Below are 6,722 nucleotides of genomic sequence, written 5' to 3' on the forward strand. Positions count from 1 at the left end.
ACGGCAGGAGGCGTCTTGTGTGAATAGAAGTCTCCTGCCGGCTTCTGTGATCCCCTGCAGTGTCGGTGGATGCAGCATCAGGTTGCTTAAGACGGCAGCTGAAGCCGACACGCCCCCATTTTCTGCCTGGCACCGCCCCCAAATGCTGCATCCTGTCACTCTGGTGGCGGATCCCGGGCACTGCGGGCGAGCTCACAGAAGGAGATCTGCACGTGGGCAGTAAAGATCCCAGGTAAGTGCAGGTGTTCATACAGGAGTTTTACGCTTAGTGTCATGAACTATGGACCTCATTCAGAGCCGCTCGCAATTAGCGCTCGCTCGTTCAAAAAAAGGGGGTGGCTATTCAAATGAACCGTTCGCTCTTTGCGGTCTGTTGCCGCCTCCATGTCTGAACGAGCGAGCAAAACATACGCTCGTTTATTTGATAAAAACGCCCCCTGGCCGCTCGCATCATACGTCATGTCCGCTATTTATTAGATTAATCGAGTACATCGAACAGGGTATGAACTGCTCGCTATTCTTGTGGTTGGTTTTTTCAACCACAATTTTGCGAGCAGTTCTGACTATAAAATAACCCAGTGACGTGGTCAATGACGCTGCTGTATTAATTATGCACACCCATAAAACGCCCGTTTTGACCTTTAAGCATGCCTGCGTTCTGATCTCCACTCCCCCTTTTCAAGCACCTTCCCCTGTTACCACCAACATACGCCTCATTCTGTCACTCAAATTAGCAGGCACTCGCTATATAGCGAACAAACGATTTTCGTCCGCACTGACTGGTTCACGCATGCGTACTAAAAACCGTACGCATGCGCAGATGTGCGAACATCGCTCGGAACGAGCGTACTGCCGCTTACGAGTGGCTCTGAATGAGGGCCTATGTGCTTGATTCAGATGTGGACGATAATGTAATCGCAATTGCAAAAATATAGTAATCACTCACTCGGCGTCCATTGCATAGAGACGCCCACAAAAAGCATCTCACATCCACCGCTCACGGAGAAAACCGGAGGCATGGAACGCAGATCAGGTGGCCAATCAGCTCAGTCTGGAAAGAGCACGTTTTACTGGTAAATTACTGATAACGGTCGGCAAGCCGGCTGATTGTTACCGTACACTAGCAATCTACAGCCCTGATTGGTCGGCGAAATCCAACATGTTGTAAAACCTGAATCACCAACTACAATCACTTTCGGTCAGAATCGATAATCGGTGAACCCCATAACGTTGCCAATATGTTTTATACAATCATCTACAAAACGCAGAATTACGCCAATTCATAAGGCTGTATGGGGCCCCATTACTTGTGCATGGAAAGGAAGAATTTGCTTTTATTGTTAGACCCCTATCAGAGTACAGGCTGCATCCGATACACACAGAGGAGCTCAGGGGGTCATTCAGACCCGCTCGCGAGGGAAGGTCGCTCGCAAGCGGGTCGATATTGGGCGAATGCGCGAGACCCGGCGAGCGACGACAAATACGTCACTCGGGGTCTCGCACCAAAGGGGGCGTGCTGTCGATGGTGAGTGACAGCACGCCCCCTTTGGTGGGCGTGCCGGGGGCGTGACTGCCAGACGGAGGCGTTCCCATGGGAACGCCTACCGTCTGATGTCAGTGGGAGTGATTTTGGCTCTGATAGAGCCAAAATCACTCCTGGGCTTGCGGAAGCGAGACCCTACCGCAGGGTCTCGTCGCAAGCCCGATGGTCGCGATGGTCTTTGACCATCGCGACCATCATCATGGACGCTCGCATAAGCTGTGGGTGGTAACCCACAGCTATGCGACCGTCCAAAAGGGCGCTCCACATTTAAATAGGATGGCCCTGATTCAGAGCGAGCGCTCTAGTCAGAGAGTTCAGCTCTGAATCAGGCCCTCAGTTCCCGAAATATGAACTATTTTAACCTTGTCAATTGTAGAAATGTGCATTATGCACAGCAGACAGGGCAATCTAAGTATACCCGTCCTTACTTACTGAGCTGTTCCCAAGACCACTTCAGGAGTTAGGAAAACTTTGGTGCCATAACATCTCACAGGAGAGCATATGGTATCACAGAGCAGTATATAGAGGTATGTCACATCACAGGAGAGCCTATGGTATCACAGAGCAGTATATAGAGGTATGTCACATCACAGGAGAGCATATGGTATCACAGAGCAGTATATAGAGGTATGTCACATCACAGGAGAGCATATGGTATCACAGAGCAGTATATAGAGGTATGTCACATCACAGGAGAGCATATGGTATCACAGAGTAGTATATAGAGGTATGTCACATCACAGGAGAGCATATGGTATCACAGAGTAGTATATAGAGGTATCTCACATCACAGGAGAGTATATGGTATCACAGAGCAGTATATAGTGGTAAGTCACATCACAGGAGAGTATATGGTATAACAGCGTAGTATATAGAGGTAAGTCACATCAGAGGAGAGCATATGGTATCACAGAGTAGTATATAGAGGTATGTCACATCACAGGGGAGCATATGGTATCACAGAGTAGTATATAGAGGTATGTCGCATCACAGGAGGGCATATGGTAGCAAAGAGTAGTATATAGAGGTATGTCGCATCACAGGAGGGCATATGGTATCACAGAGTAGTATATAGAGGTATGTCACATCACAGGAGAGCATATGGTATCACAGAGTAGTATATAGAGGTATGTCACATCACAGGAGAGCCTATGGTATCACAGGGTAGTATATAGAGGTATGTCACATCGCAGGAGAGCATATGGTATCACAGAGTAGTATATAGAGGTATGTCACATCACAGGAGAGCATATGGTATCACAGAGTAGTATATAGAGGTATGTCACATCACAGGAGAGCCTATGGTATCACAGAATAGTATATAGAGGTATGTCACATCACTGGAGAGCATATGGTATCACAGAGTAGTATATAGAGATATGTCACATCACAGGAGAGCATATGGTATCACAGAGTAGTATATAGAGGTATGTCACATCACAGGAGAGTATATGGTATCACAGAGTAGTATATAGAGGTATGTCACATCACAGGAGAGCATATGGGATCACAGAGTAGTATATATAGCTATGTCACATCACAGGAGAGCATATGGTATCACAGAGCAGTATACAGAAGTATGTCACATCACAGGAGAGCATATGGTATCACAGAGTAGTATATAGAGGTATGTCACATCACAGGAGAGCATATGGTATCACAGAGTAGTATATAGAGGTATGTCACATCACAGGAGAGCATATGGTATCACAGAGTAGTATATATAGGTATGTCACATCACAGGAGAGCATATGGTATCACAGAGCAGTATACAGAAGTATGTCACATCACAGGAGAGTATATGGTATAACAGACTAGTATATAGAGGTATATCACATCACAGGAGAGCATATGGTATCACAGAGTAGTATACAGAAGTATGTCACACCACAGGAGGGCATATGGTATCACAGAGCAGTATACAGAAGTATGTCACATCACAGTATGAGGGTGTATAGGAATGCATAGTCATCCCCCTTAGTTACACATATGATAGTATCAGATACCTTGGGCTTTGTTCTAGTAGAACCAGTTCTGGGTGTTGTGTCCTGTGTGTTCCACTCATATATCACAGGCAGGTTACCGTTACCGTTGTGTTATCTGATGCTCAGTGTAGATAGACCTGTATACTGGTAACACATACATACACGCAGGACACAGAGGAGGAGAGCAGGCTCTAGTTTGCGCTGTTGGGTCTGAATCAGGTCCAATGTTTATAAAGTAATTTTACACTACAAGTCACTAACCTACATTGTTCACAAACAGAGACAGATTATTGCACAACTGCAGAGAGGGGAAGCCCGCACAGATATTTATAAGTGTAAAATGAAAGAAAAAAATACTATCACTTTCACACGGAAAAACAGCAGATAATTACATCATCCTCCTTCTGTGATGTACACATTACACATTACACATTACACATTACACATTACACATTACAGATATAGCCCAGTCCTCGGTGTACTAGCTGTGAGGAAAGATGCTCTGAGATGCTCTAAAGCTGACCCCTCCTGTCTCATCTCTGCAATCACACAGGTAAGAGTAAGGGGGAGATGTATCAAGGCTTGGAGTGGGGTAAAATGGAAAATGTACCCAAAAGCAATCTATCAGCTTCTAACTGTCATTTCGTAGATGGTGCTAGATAAGTGACAGAATCTAATTGGCTGCTTCTGGGATTCTTGGCCATTTTATCTCCCTTTAAGCCTTTCCTGAGTTGTCTTCTAATGAATTCATCCTTTTACTGAAATAGTTATATAAAGACTTACAACTAATCCATGTCATGGGGGGGGTAAATTTACTAAGCGGCGGCTTGCTTCTTTAAATGTAAAGCGGCAGTGATATTAAACGCAAGACGCGCTGTGTCAATGTCATTGCCATTTTAAATGTACGTATTAACATGTTGTGAATTGGCTGTTTGCAAAAGCTATTGGCACGGGATCATGTCTCGCGATAGTATGCAGGAGGGGGGTACAGGCGGGAGCGACCACTCTCCCAGCTGAAAATCGTCTTCTAATTGGCGCTCGTGCCGGTGCAAACAGCAAAGTGCACAGTAGCTGCAGTACCCTGTTCCGGCAGAGGGGGCAGCACAGTACAGAAATTCATAGAAATGAGGGACTACAATACGTACAGATGATGGGAGGGGGAGATCGCAATACAGGATATACAGTTGTTGTCTTTTTTGTGGGGGGGCAGATATAGAATATAGGGCCTGATTCAGAGTCGATGCGTGTGCACTGCGCATGCGCGAGCCACGCAGTGAGTGAGAATTTCACTCGCTCCGGGGCTCGCTACAAACAGGGTGGCTGTCGATGTTGATCGACAGCTCGCCCCATTTTGAAGGCGGGGAAGGAGGGTGGCTGGATAAACTGAGGCGTTCCTGAAGGAACGCTTGCCGTTTGTGGGCGGCCCTACTGACATCACCAGTGATGTCAGTAGTTAGCTTCCGGCTCTATTAGAGCCGGAAGGTCACTGGGGCTTGTGGCAAATGAGACCCTACCACAAGGGTCTCGTCGCAAGCCCGATGGTCGCGACCATCGCGACCATCACCTGGACGCTCGCAAAAGCTGTGCGAGCGGCCAGAAGGACGGACCACCCCCAAAAAAAGCCCTTCAGACTAGAGATGAGCGGTTCGGATTCTGTGGAATCCGAACCGCTCCGAACATTGGGGATCCGAGTCCTCCCGAACCCTGTTCGGGTGTTCACCGCCTGACTCGGATCCCCGTTCGGGGCCGAACGGCGGCCGCCTGATGTCGGATTCTCACTAGAGAATCCGACATCAGGTCTCCTCGCGTGTAGGGCAGAGCGCAGTGATAGCGCTCTGCCCTACACAGACACAGACACACAGCCGCCAGCGGCAGCTGTGTGTTTGTTACAGCAGCCAATGAGAGTCACACAGACTCTCATTGGCTGCTGCACGGAGGGAGCCGGCTGGAGCTCACACATGAGCTCCGTCTTCCGGCTCCCTCCTCAGCGTGTGACAGAGCGGATGGCGCGGGAGCGGGGATACAGGTAAGTTTTATTTTTTTTATTTTTTTACTTGTCAAAGGTCCGGGGGCGCTACTGGGGGGGGGGGTCTGCACTACTGGGGGGGTCTGCTACTGGGGGGGGCTATACTACTGGGGGGGCCATACTACAGAGGGGCCTGCTACTGGGGGGGCTATACTACTGGGGGGGGGGTCTGCACTACTGGGGGGGGTCTGCTACTGGGGGAGGCAATACTACTGGGGGGGCCATACTACAGAGGGGCCTGCTACTGGGGGGGCTATACTACTGGGGGGGTCTGCTACTGGGGGGGCCATACTACTGGGGGGGATCTGCACTATTGGGGGGCCATACTACAGAGGGGCCTGCTACTGGGGGGGGGCTATACTACTGGGGGGGTCTGCACTACTGGGGGGGGTCTGCTACTGGGCAGGGCTATACTACTGGGGGGCCATACTACAGAGGGGCCTGCTACTGGGGGGGGCTATACTACTGGGGGGGGTCTGCTACTGGGGGGGCCATACTACTGAGGGGCCTGCTACTGGGGGGGGCCATACTACTGGGGGGGCCTACTACAGGGGGGGCCATACTACAGGGGGGGCCCATACTACAGGGGGGGCTACTACTGGAGCAGCCTACTACTGGGGGGGCCTGCTACTGGGGGAGCCATACTACTGGGGGAGCCATACTACAGGGGGGGCCCATACTACAGGGGGGGCTACTACTGGAGCAGCCTACTACTGGGGGGGCCTGCTACTGGGGGAGCCATACTACTGGGGGAGCCATACTACTGGGGGGGCATACTACTGGGTGGCATGCTAATGGGGGGCATACTACTGGGGGGGCCTGCTAATGGGGGACATACTACTGGGGGGGCCTGCTAATGGGGGGCATACTACTGGGGAGCATTCAACTGGGGGCACTGCATAGTGGACCGTACTACTAAGGGGACTGCATAGGGGGCACCACTGCTGGGGGACATTGTGTAAGGGACACCGCTACTGTGGGCATTGTGTAAAAGGGTCACTACTGTGGGCATTGTGTAAAAGGGGCACTACTGTGTGTCGTAACATAAATAAGAGACACTACTTTATGGTGTAATGTGAATCAGGCCCTATGTGCGGTGTAATGCTAATAAGATTGTGCACTGTGACTCCTAGGGCCGTAGCCCACTTTGTAAACAAGTACTGTGACT

The sequence above is a fragment of the Taudactylus pleione genome, unplaced genomic scaffold (assembly GCF_031769625.1).
Source record: "Taudactylus pleione unplaced genomic scaffold, aTauple2 ptg000800l, whole genome shotgun sequence".
Taxonomy (NCBI): domain Eukaryota; kingdom Metazoa; phylum Chordata; class Amphibia; order Anura; family Myobatrachidae; genus Taudactylus; species Taudactylus pleione.